We start from the raw sequence: 12,251 nt of genomic DNA, 5'->3' as shown, positions 1-12,251 counted from the left end.
GGTCCACAACCCAACCTCCTCCTCTTTGACTGGATCTTGCCTTCTCTCATTAACTTCCTTCCTTCTCCTGCATCCGTGCCTTCTACTCTCTCACCCCCTACTCTGACTGATGTACCACACCTCTGTACACCACCTCAGAATACCTTCAAAGGCAAGGACAACCTCCACTTGGCAACTCTTAATGCCCGCTCAGCCAACAAATACTCTGCTGACATGTGTCTCCTTCTTGAAGACATTGACCACGACATTCATGCTCTTACTGAGACATGATTAATTGCCATCTCAGTCACTGCTTTTGACTCCCTCCTTCCTGGCGGCTTCAAAATCATCTCTTAGCCTCGACCTCACTGCACTGGCTGGTGTGGGAGGGGTTGCTTAATCTTCACTGAGTGGGTTCCTGCTTCCATCTTACCTACCCAGCTCTACTCTCTGTGAAAGCCTGGTTTGCAAGTTGGTTATCTCTCCCCTCTCCACCCTGACCATTGCCACCACTTACTGGCCTCCAGGCTCCACTACCCTGTTTCTCTCTGAATGGGCTGACTTCTGCTCTTCCTTACTCTCTTCCACATTCAACCTACTCCTACTGGGTGACTACAACATCCAACTGGACTCCCTAGGCTCTGCATCCACTCTCTTCACTGACCTCTGCACCTCGCTTTCCTTCCTCATTCTCCCTTCTGGCCCAACCCACTCAGCTGGACAGACTCTGGATGCCTTCATACACTCTGACCTCCCTCCTCCCCACTAGTCACTCCTCTCTCCTGGTCTGACAATTCTCTCATATACTCCCACTTGAGTCCCTTTGGCCCCCTGACCGCCCCTCCGAAAGTCCCACCAACCTTGTTCGCTATTATCTGCCCAATGAAACGAGTGTCTGCAGCTGCCTTCGCTTCCATCTTTATCCCTACCTCTGACTCTACCTCTGACTCTGCCCTCAGCAACCTCCACCTTTCCATCACCAATACTCTCAACATTCATGCCTCAGTCATGAGGATCCGCTTGAAACCTGCCTCTAAGTGTAACACCTGGTACGATACAGAACTTGCTTCCCCAAAATGTAAGTGCGGGGCAGCAGAGCAGAAATCCTCAGGTTCATCCTCTGACAAACTGGCCTGCCGCCTGCTCAAAAGACAATACAGACACTCAATCCGTGTCAAGGAATGAGTCCACATTCAGGCACAGGTTTCTGGTGCATCCAATAACATGCTGAACTTCCCTGAAGATCTGCCGGGAACTAGGCAACTCCTCCTAAATCTCCTCCTTCCATTCTCCCTCCCAGGCTCTCTGCAATGCACTGGCCTCTCACTTTGCCTCCAAAACCCAGGACATCCTTACCACCCTTGTTACACACATTCACAACCCGTCCCTCACCCCTTCACCTCCACTCCCAGCCATCCCCCTTCCTCATTCTTCTCCTTCACCTCTGTCATACCTGAAGAGGTTACCAGAGTTGTCCGCTCCATGAAGACCTACTCTAAGCAGGTTTCCCCAGCTCATCCAGAACCATCAAGGATAACATCAGCTCTCTTGCCCCTGCTCTTGCTGACTTCTGCAATCACTCTTTTGTCACAGTATCTTTCGTCTCCTCCCTTAAGAACTCCCTTGTGCGCCCACTCCTAAAAAAAACCTTCATCAGATCCTACCTTCCCTGCTAACTACCACCCTATTTACATCACCCCCTTCCCTGGGAAACTACTGGAGAAGTTGGTTTTGCCCCAGCTCAACTCACAAACTGAACTTGTTGGTGGTCTCCACGACCATCAATCTGGATTCCGACCATCCAGAGGCACGGAAACTGCTCTTCTGAACACCTGTGAAGAACTGCTTGCATCTCTGGACTCCAACTCCCCAGCTGTCCTTATCCTTCTTGACCTTTCCTCTGCCTTTGACACAGTCAACCATTACATCCTCATACAAAGGCTCCACAATACCTTTGGTATCTCGGAACGGGCAGTGGACTGGTTGACATCCTTCCTTACTGACCGCTCGTCCCTAGCCATGCTGGGCACCCTCTCCTCTCCTACCTCCCCCTCCACCTCTGGGGAACCCCAGGGTTCCATCCTCTCCCCCTGGCTCTTTAATATCTACCTTTCTCTACTTACACGCCTCATCTCCTCCTTCTCTTCCAACCTCCAGTGTTACGCAGATGACACACAGCTCTTTTTCAAACTCTCTGCTGACCCTCTTGCACCCTCCATCATCCCTGACTCCCTATCTGCCATCCAGTCCTGGTGCACAGCCAACGGTCTTTGCCTCAACGCCTGTAAAATGGAGATCCTCCCATCGGGACCCCTGCTGCCTCCTTCTTCCATTCAGTCAGACCTTCCTCTTTGGGCTCTCCCCCTGCGCCCTCTTCTCAAGCCAGAAACCTTGGAATCATCTTCGACTCCTCTCTCTCCTTCCTCCCTCACACTCAGGACATTGCCAAGAAGTCCCACTTTCAGCTTTTCCTTCTCAAAGGAATTCTCCATTTTCTCACTTTACCCCAGAGGCTCAATGTGACCCAAGTCCTGGTTCTCTGTAGGCTTGACTATTGCAATAGCCTCTTCCTGAATCTACCATCTTCCACTCTGCGACCCCTCCAACTAATCCAGAATAGGGCAGTGAGACTTATCCTTGGCCATAAACCCAGGGATCACATCTCTCCTGCACTAAAAAAGTTATCATTGACTCCCGGTTACTGCACGGATTACATTCAAATCTCTATGCATCATTCATAAAGCTGTCTGGGCCCGGGGACCACACTATCTTCAACTTTATCTTACTAACAACACTTCCTCTATACCACTACGTTCCTCTGGCACCAACTCTTTGGTGTGTAAAGCATTTTGCTAACCAGAGGACAGGGGGTCAATCGCTTTTCTCAGCTGGCTCCCTCCTATGGATCAGCCTCCCTCTCCCTCTGTGCCTTGAGCAGAATCTTCGTAAATTCCGGAAGCTCCTTAAAACTCTCCTCTTTACCTCCTCCTTCCCTTCCTCTCTCCCCTTCTAATCCTGCAGTTGCTGCGATTGGTGTCCTGGGTCCTTATGCATCCTCAGGACCCTGACCTCCCGCACCCAATCGCCCCAGCGCCAGTCTATCCTCTGCACTTGCACTTACACACTCCGCACTGAAGGTTCACACTTACACCCCTCACGGCTCCAGGCTGTGTAGCACTCAACATTCCCAGCACTTCATCTATGGCTCAGTCATGAGCTTAGACCCCCCAGCACTTACCCCCTTCCCTCTTCCTTGCTGCACTTGCACGTTCTGAATACTCACAAGTCATAGTAGGTTTGTCTTCTTTTCCTTTTCCCCCCACTGCTATTAAGTATTGTTTTTTTTATGTACTTTAATGTATTCCCACTCCTAATCCCTTTCTTGCGCTGTGGATGCTTTGAAACAGTATTTCTTATTGTATAAGCGCCTAACAAGCGAAACAATAAAATAAATAAAAAATAAAAATAAATAAGGGTGCCTGATGGACATAAGATGGAACAGCTGGGGAATGGTGCATGTCCCTAGGCATAGGTTAATTGCCTGGCAAATACCTGTCTAATACCCATGCACAAGCCAAACTGTAGGCTTTGCGATTGCTTGTTCTAGACAGAACTCCACTGTGAGGACACATATCGCTTATAAAGCAACTAGTTGAAGACGCACACTGTTGTTTTATTACAAAAGGAACTCATTTACAGAGGCAATGATGTCATTAAACACTCAAAAGAATGCTTAGATATAACACTGGCAGGGAAAATAGAGCAGAAGTGTTACTTTGTGATAGAGCTTGCTCAAAAAGTTCCCAAGAGGGGGAACCCTCAGTGCTATGGGGAAGGTAGTTGATGAGAATACCATATGGATTAACATGGGAATGGGAGGGTATATTACCAAACGTGGCCCCTGGCAATCAGATGTGTGTCCCTCCTCTAAACCCATCTCATCCTATCTGTATTCCAGTGCAAGAGTTCTGGCTTAGACCTAATAGCCAACACTTAAAAAGGATGGATGTAAATCTCTGAATCAGTCATAACCACTGGCATTGCTCTGGTCAGCCTTTCACACTATTGTTTGCAAGCCAACCTTGTCTCTGCCACTAATGTGAGCAGCGCCGACTGACCTTATTTTCTCACGTATACTAAAGTAGTTAATGCAGTAGAGCATGTACTCTGATTGTAATTTGCAAGGGCCCTCAGTTGGTTGAGGCACCTGCTTGATAAATCTGTATGCAAGCGACATCACCTGCCATTTATTGTTTAATACAGTTAACAATCTTATTAAGCATGATGTGAACACCTGTTACGTGCCAACAAACGTAAGCATACATCAAATTACAGCAATCTTGTAACTGAGCGTTTGGAAACGTAAGTAATAGGCACAGTGCAGTTAAAAAAGCAACACAGGATCTTGCTAGGTAGTTGGAGGCAACCTGCTTGAGCAAGTGTGCTACCTTACTTATGGATGTGAATGACCCTCTACTTCCCTGGTCATTTGTGCTTTCCTGGCTGTGGGGCATGCATCATTGTCCAGGACATGCAAACACACTGTTGCTGGGGCTCTTGCATTACAGCCACTCAGAATGCTGATTGCTCTTATGTTGAAAACGCACATGTATAGCAAAATACCTTCTGCCTGCCCCCCATCACTGCAGTCACCTTTCTAGGGGGGCAGGGTAGGTCTTGAGTGGGCCAGGCTACCTTGCTCCCCCTGCTGGAGCTGAGCCCCGACTGTGGAAGGCTAAAAGAAGGGCTGTGTGGCAGTGCATCGTTTATTTTATTTGTTTGTTTCCTTGTGCTGACTCTTGGGGGATGTTCGTTTGGTGTATGGGAACAATGGTGTTCTTTATACAAGTACAGGAAGACATGCACTGTTGGTTCAGTGACTACAGTGTGATTTTACTGGCGCTCAGTTTATTCAAGAAAGCTAGCCTGTTCCTGCTGTAGCTCCCAGCAGATACAGCAGATAAAGCAGGTGTGTGTTTTTTTAATGAAGAATGCTTTGCTTAACTGTAAAACGTTGCGTGCAAGCTCTTGCGTTTTTCTCTCACCCAGGTCTTTCTCAGTCTCGGGATCTTCCCCTTGTGCTCCTTCTCCTCTCTGCCTCCAGGCCTGTAGCCTAGTCTCTGACTAATCGCAGAGCTTTTAATGATCTCCAGAAGAGTCTGATAGTTCAATTAAGTGGCCGATTTCTGTTTCCTCTGCTTCCTCTTTTCAGTCCATGATTGGTTGTTGACTATACCTCTTTCTCAGATCTTTCCCATTCCTCACTAAAGGTAATCAGCTATGGATGTTTAACATTTCTGTTGTGGTAATGATCACTGATTGCACAGTGGTGGCTAAGGGCTTAAAAACCTGATCCACCATTTTGTAGTCAGGCTGAAGTGGAAATTAAGCCACGCTGCTATGTGGTACAAGAGTCCTGTTGCAGGTTCTCTGCGAGACCACTGTACATTCAAGGAAAGGTGAGAATATTGACTTTATAAACTGCAAGCTAGTGGCGATAATCTCAAGCTGTGCTCGTTAGAGAAAAAGTGGCAATCCGCAAGAGCGATTGCAGTGGATCGGTGAGGGCTATGTTTGTTCAGGTGCCTGGGTAAGGGTTTCCTTTCTCATTGATGATAACCCTTTTGGCAGTAGATTGTTTTCCATGTGCACTTTTGTTTGCCATTACACAAGAGGGACTGGTATATATGTGCCAACCCTCGCGATTTAAGCGGGAGACTCGATTTTGTTAGCAAAAATGTGTCCATTTTTTACTGCCTTCCTCCTAAAATACTTCTAACGCCAGTGAATTTGAATGGGGAAATTCAACTCTCTTGATTGCTCAGAGAGAATCTCCCTCCCAGGTGCTGCAAAATGTTGGCGTGTATGGACTGGTGGAATCAATGTGGTTCTGAGGAATCCCCTATATACCACATAATGGTTTGGCATTCCTGGTCCCCATTCTGCCTCTATGGCCTAACTGAGGAATACTAAATGTGACTTCAATGTATATTAAATGGAACGGATGGATAATTCTACCCTTAGATTGATGATGACCACAATTGTGGGAAACATTTGGTAATTGCAGCAACTATTTACCACTACCGCTCAATACAAAGCATCAAACATTATATATCATACTGCCATGGCAGTATAGGTAAGCTTACCTTGAATTTTACACAGGATTATTCAAAAAAACCTTCCATGGTAAGTTTTTTTCTTGTACCTAAACATTGACCAGATTTAGCATACAAATGACCTGGCCAAATTTCATCAACATTTTAATTCCTAACATAATTGCTGAAAAAACCCTGTTTTATCACAAGGCTATCCTTAGAAGCTAAACAGGCACACTAGCACATTGCATCACAAATTGTGCACTAGGGTTAAGTAGTCTATGCTACAATAGGCTGAAAATCAGACAGGATTAAATTATATTAAAAGCATTATGCAAAATGGAAAATATGATAAAATACAGATTAGCTGATCCACGGCACACAACACTAATCTGTAAATATAACTCACATTCAAATCATATAATGTTCACTTAAAAAACAAAGAAATAAGTGGGAAAAACAAAGTAACAAATAGTTACGGTTGCTATCTATAAAATATATACCATTCTCTAAACTTTGGCAATACCAACATGAAGGTTTAACATATGATTAAGCATTAAAGATTAAATAAAACCAACATTGTTGTAAGTGTAACTCTAACTCACCCTTACAAATGAGGAGTTAAAAGGAAAATTAGCACATAGGTATATCTTTACAAGGAATGCCAACAACAAAACTACATGCAGAGCAAACATACAACACTTTCTAAAAACAAGAACGCCACAAGTATATTCAAAACAATTGTTTTGTATTTTTATGTCTTCAGTGGTTTGTCATATCTCCTGAAGGAGAAGAGCCCTTTGAATTACACGTGTTTCAGCACATCACGTGCCTTTTTCAAATCAGGGCAGATATCTCACATTCACTTCATGTATACAATCAATTACATATCATCATATTGCATTGTGTAAAGACAGACATTGAGAAGGGGTGGTGGGGAGGGTAATGAGGATAAACCAAAAACAAAATCACAATAAAAAACGTTAATTTAGTAAAGACATACTAACAATAAACGAAACATATTTGAAGCATATGCTCAGATTGGATTCATTTTACATTTTTTTTAAACACAAGATATTTCACACTGAATAGGATTTGATTTATATTCCATTTTTAAAAAACACAAGACGTAGCACAATGCACTTGTCATTCTCATAAGATTCTTCATAGCTAACCCATGTGATCATGTCGTGGCTAATTCTAGACATTCCTTTTCCAGAATCATGTGATTGCAACATTACATATTACAATCTACTATTTGTAAAATATCTCTTGCGATATGTATAATTTCTTCCTTGTTGAGTATTGCTCATGGCCCAAAAAATGCCCCGGGTTGTAATCCCACCTGTAACACATTGGGGGTAATTCTTGGAATAAATGTGTGCCGTAAACTGGCGCAAGCGTGAAAAAGCTGGCGCACGTGTGCGAATCGCACGTGATTCATGGAAGGCCCTGCACATCTTTTTTCCGGGATGTGCGCCAAATCTGCGAATACCTTACACGTCACTGCGACTTTCCAAATGCGTGCGCGACAGGAACAGGGAAAGCACACAACTTCTTGCACACACACCTAAAAAGGGGGCGGAACAAAGGGAATGGGGAACAACGTGTGAAAATGTAGGCGTAACGTGGGAAGTACCGCTGGGAAACACACAACGTCCACACGCTAGTGAACAACACGTATTCATGGAATCAAATGGGGAAAACCCACACACGTCAAAACACACGCACACAGACAATTACGTCCGCCACACGAAAGCAGGCAGAAGCGCCCCAGCGCAGCATAAAAGTATGCACAAACAACAAACAAGCATATACAGCTACAATGAATGTCCCATTCCTTGCAGCAGTGATCGTGGGACACCGCAGGAGGAGGAGAAGAGCCAGGCCCCGTATTTTTTTGCCCAGGACCCGCCTTTTTGGGATGCCTGATGAACAGGTCTATGGCAGGTATAGGTTTCCACCTCATATGATCCTAGAGCTGGTCAGGGAGTGGGAGGATGAACTCCCATCACCCACCCTGTGCTCCCAAGCATTGAGCCCCTTGGAGAAGGTGCTCAATGTATTGGATTTTTTGGCCACTGGGCCATTTCAGCGGACAACTGCCATATTGGGGGGCTTCTCACAGCCCACGCAGTCACGTAGCCTACACCAGGTGTTGGCAATCATCACTGTGCGCCCCTGATGTGTCCTGCACAATGTTGCAACACGGCATGGCGTATCGGTGGACATGGTGGTGCCTCCACATCCCCAACCACACGCACGGCTGCTGTGCATGGGAGGGGACGGGCATGTGGTGAGGCAGCCCGTACCCAGCTTGTGGCCACATTTTTCACCTAAACTCCAACCGCTGCGGAGTGGTCACAGGCCTGGCATATACCAGGTCACAATCGATGAGGAGAAACGGACAGTTAACTGTCACAAGCTTACCACCCTGAGAATGTGTCCAAAGAAGTGCCACATTGTGTGCATCCCTAGCTACTTAAACACAACCAATCCCATGTGACCAAAGGGAACACATGCAAGGTGCATATCCCCCCTCCCTGCAAAACAGGGCATGAAAGTACTGGTATGCCACCCAAACCCTCCCAACCCCCATGACCCCGTCTGCCACACCATACCATGGTATGCAACGGCAAAACATCAAACCATATGCACAACACATGACACAATAGTCATGAATTGCCATGTGAGAAATGTAAATAGGCACCAGACAATCACACCTGACATGGAATCTGAAGAAATGACTGACCAAAACCTCACACCCTGAAAACGGTGGCACAAATGCATGCCACCAGTGGTGCAATCAACAAAAGTCAGAATACCTGTTGGCATGCACATTGGACAATCGAAAATTGCCATATCAAACAATGTGAGCCGCGTGTGTGTCCCCTGCAATATACTGCTCACTGGACAGCACAGTGAGCGTGCATTGAGTTGGGGAAACCCCTTGAGCATCATTTAAAAAAAGTGCAATCAACCAAATAGTACCCTGTCATGCATGTACACAATCAATGACTCGAAAGTGAACATGGATTGTCGGGACACAGCATGCCTGTGAAGGCAATCTGGGTGCACGTGTGTGCATGGTGTCAACGTAGTTGGTGTGGGGGGCGTTGCCTAAGTGTTTGTGTCAGTAGGGACATGCATCGAATACATGCTTGTGAAATTAAGTGATCCTCAGTGTCCTGTACACAGCACATGTGAACATTACACTCATGGACCCCCCTGTGTGTTAAACCACACCCATCCCCTGACACCTCAAAATAAAGCACAACATAGGATCAGCCAGAGTACCCCACATCGACAATGACAGACAGCGACCCATCACTGATTCATTGAAAATCCTTATAGGACCTACACACAAAGTTCATCAAAGCCCCTCAATGAGGGAGACAACAAGGGAGAAGAACAGTACATTCCTACAAATCCCTCAAACAGTCCACAATGTGAAAATGAACTATCAAATCAAAGTACATATTACAAGTGCCTGGAACAATAAGGGAGAGTCTAGGGAGGGAATGTGGGAAAGCAAAACTAGCATCAACATTGCTATGCCTGACGACAAAAGTTGCAGTGCAGGCGTCACATAAGGAGGGGTGTGAGGGAAGAGGAGGGAAGAGGTGAGGAGAGTAACAAAACAAGTGACAAACTGTGGAAGGTCGACACAGAATGAAGATAGTGCTGGTGAGGGGGAGAAGAAAGACAGAAGGGAAAGGGGGAATAGACAACCTGTAATAAGTGGTGGAGGGACCAATGATAAAAGTGCCAAAATAATACAAAAAAAGGTGAAGGTGGAGGGCAGATGGACGGAGGCAGAAGGGGAAATGTCTGCAAAGAACAAGTGGCTATGTATCACCATGCCTGATGGCAATTGGGGTAGTGGTGGAAAATGACAGACATAGAACAAGGAGGAGGGTAAAGGGTGGTGTAGAGGGAGAGGGAGGAGAGAAGTGAGGAGGGGGCCAAGGTCAAAATGCATGAAGGGAGAGATGGGGAAAGAAAGCACACACATGGGACAGAGGGAAAGAAGACGATGCAGAAGGGGAGGAGATGTGATGGTGAAGGTGGGGAGACAGAGGGAGACTGGCAGGGGCAGGTGAGACAGGGGGACAATCAAGGGACCCAGAAGGCTGGTGGACAGGGCTAGACAGGGCCTCCATTGTGGGCTTTTGGTAGTGGTGGCAGGCTCCAGCCTCCTGGTTGGCCGGATTGTCACACGGGCCAAGTACAACCAGGGGGGAGCAGGTCCAGGACACAAACATGACAGTCAAGTCAAAAGCAATGCAGCCATACTTCAAATGGCACATCAAAACACCAGCCAGGGCTGCAAGATGGCCAAAGTGGTGAAAGCAAGGAATGGGTGGTTGTTGAAATGCGTGGTGACATGGATAACTCAGCGTGCAGCCTTCATGTGGCATATCAAAATCACTGTGGGGACAGTGTCCCAATTCAACATTGTCAGCACATGGACCCTCCCACCACCAGTGTGTGTTACACAGCCAAAGCGTGCATGGTACCACCTACAGCAGGAAGTGCATGAACACAGACAGTCAATACATAAGAAATATCATAAGCAACATGATGAAAAGCACATTCAACAGAATACTCACCAAAGTGAAGTGCAGACATCCATTTGAGAAGCCATCCGGAATACCCACTAGGGGTGTACACACAAGTAGGACTGCAGGCTGGCCACAGATATGATGGAAGCCCAATGCCCCTGTGTGAGATGCTGTTACACCAAGCCATCCTTGCGAGCCCATGGAAAGGGGAAGCAGGAGTAGCATATGTGTCAGGACCCCAAGCAAAACACATACACAAGACAAGCCTGAATGGGCCCAGCTGGAACACACAGTGGATGCCTTCAAATGCCACAAAGCACCACACTGTCACATGAATGCACAGTAGACAAAAGAAAATGCAATAAATAAAAAATCAGCAGAAAATCAAAATCAATGAAATAATTATTTGCTGGAAACAAATAAAAATAATCAGTAAATAACATATTTTTTTTAAAGTATAATGTTTTAAAAAGGAAAGTAATAAAAAAACATAAAAATCAAGAAAAAATATATATACAAAAATGTGCACAAAAAAATAAATAAACATACTTACCAAAAAAGAATAAATTGTAGGAAAAAACAATTATTTGCAGGCAAAAAAAAAAAAAAATTAAAACAATAAATAAAATGGCCCTATATGACCCAGGGCTGGAGGGGCACCCAGGAAGGGGGGGTGGGGTACAGGGTGCACCTCAACACCCACATGAGATTTTTAAAAAAACCTCACTGGGCTCAGCGCCTGCACGGCCTGACCTATGTGGGATATAGGTTGTCATCGTCACCCTTTGGATGGAAATCAGAAGGTGGACGTGGCTCAGTTGCCTCACCACTCCTAGCCACACCTTGCCCGTCAACAGCAGCAAGCATGCAGGTCTGGTAAGCCAGGTCCTGCATGGCAATGAGACGTAGGTGGGCATGCATTACCTCACGTGTCACACATGCTTCCTCCTGCAAGGACTGACGTGTAAAACGGAGTTCTGCCTGCATGGCCTCACATGACAAATGGAGCGACTCCCGGCTTGCATGGAGTTCAGCCGAGATGGTTCTTTCAAGCTGCACCATCCTGTCTTCTGTCCGCCTACTCTCGTCCATCCAGAGCGCAGCCAGAGTAGATCGGAGGGATTGGTGTTCCACCCTCAGGGCCTCAAGGTGTGCCTTTGCTTGAGCATCAAGTGCTTGACACGGAGCCACCATTTCAGCCTGGTGCGCCCTGTCAGACACTGCCATGCCCAGCCTGAGTGAGCGGCACGTGGACTGCGTAGCCTGCTGCTGGAGCACCAGTTGCCGTACAGAGGGGAGGATGGAATGGGCCACACTTTTCATACCTTGAGCAATCATCTCAACTGCTCCCCCCTGTTGCTGTGCTATGGCAATCATGGCATGCTCCCACTCAGTGGACCCCAGTGCGTTGCCGGACACCACACCTGCTGGGCCCAAGGAGCCGTGGTCCTTGCTGGGTTGGTGCCGCCCGCGGCTGCAGGAATGCATCCCTCCGTCGACCAGATGCCCCAGGAACATGGCCAACTGGTGTTGAGTGTGACCGTGCACCCGTAACCACCACAGGCGGACATTCAACCCTGCCTGACCCCCTACTACAGGTGTTGCGGACAGA

The sequence above is a fragment of the Ambystoma mexicanum genome, chromosome 9 (assembly GCF_040938575.1).
Source record: "Ambystoma mexicanum isolate Mex_15411 chromosome 9, UKY_AmexF1_1, whole genome shotgun sequence".
NCBI classification, from domain to species: Eukaryota; Metazoa; Chordata; class Amphibia; order Caudata; family Ambystomatidae; genus Ambystoma; species Ambystoma mexicanum.
Note: the sequence above shows the minus strand (reverse complement) of the source record.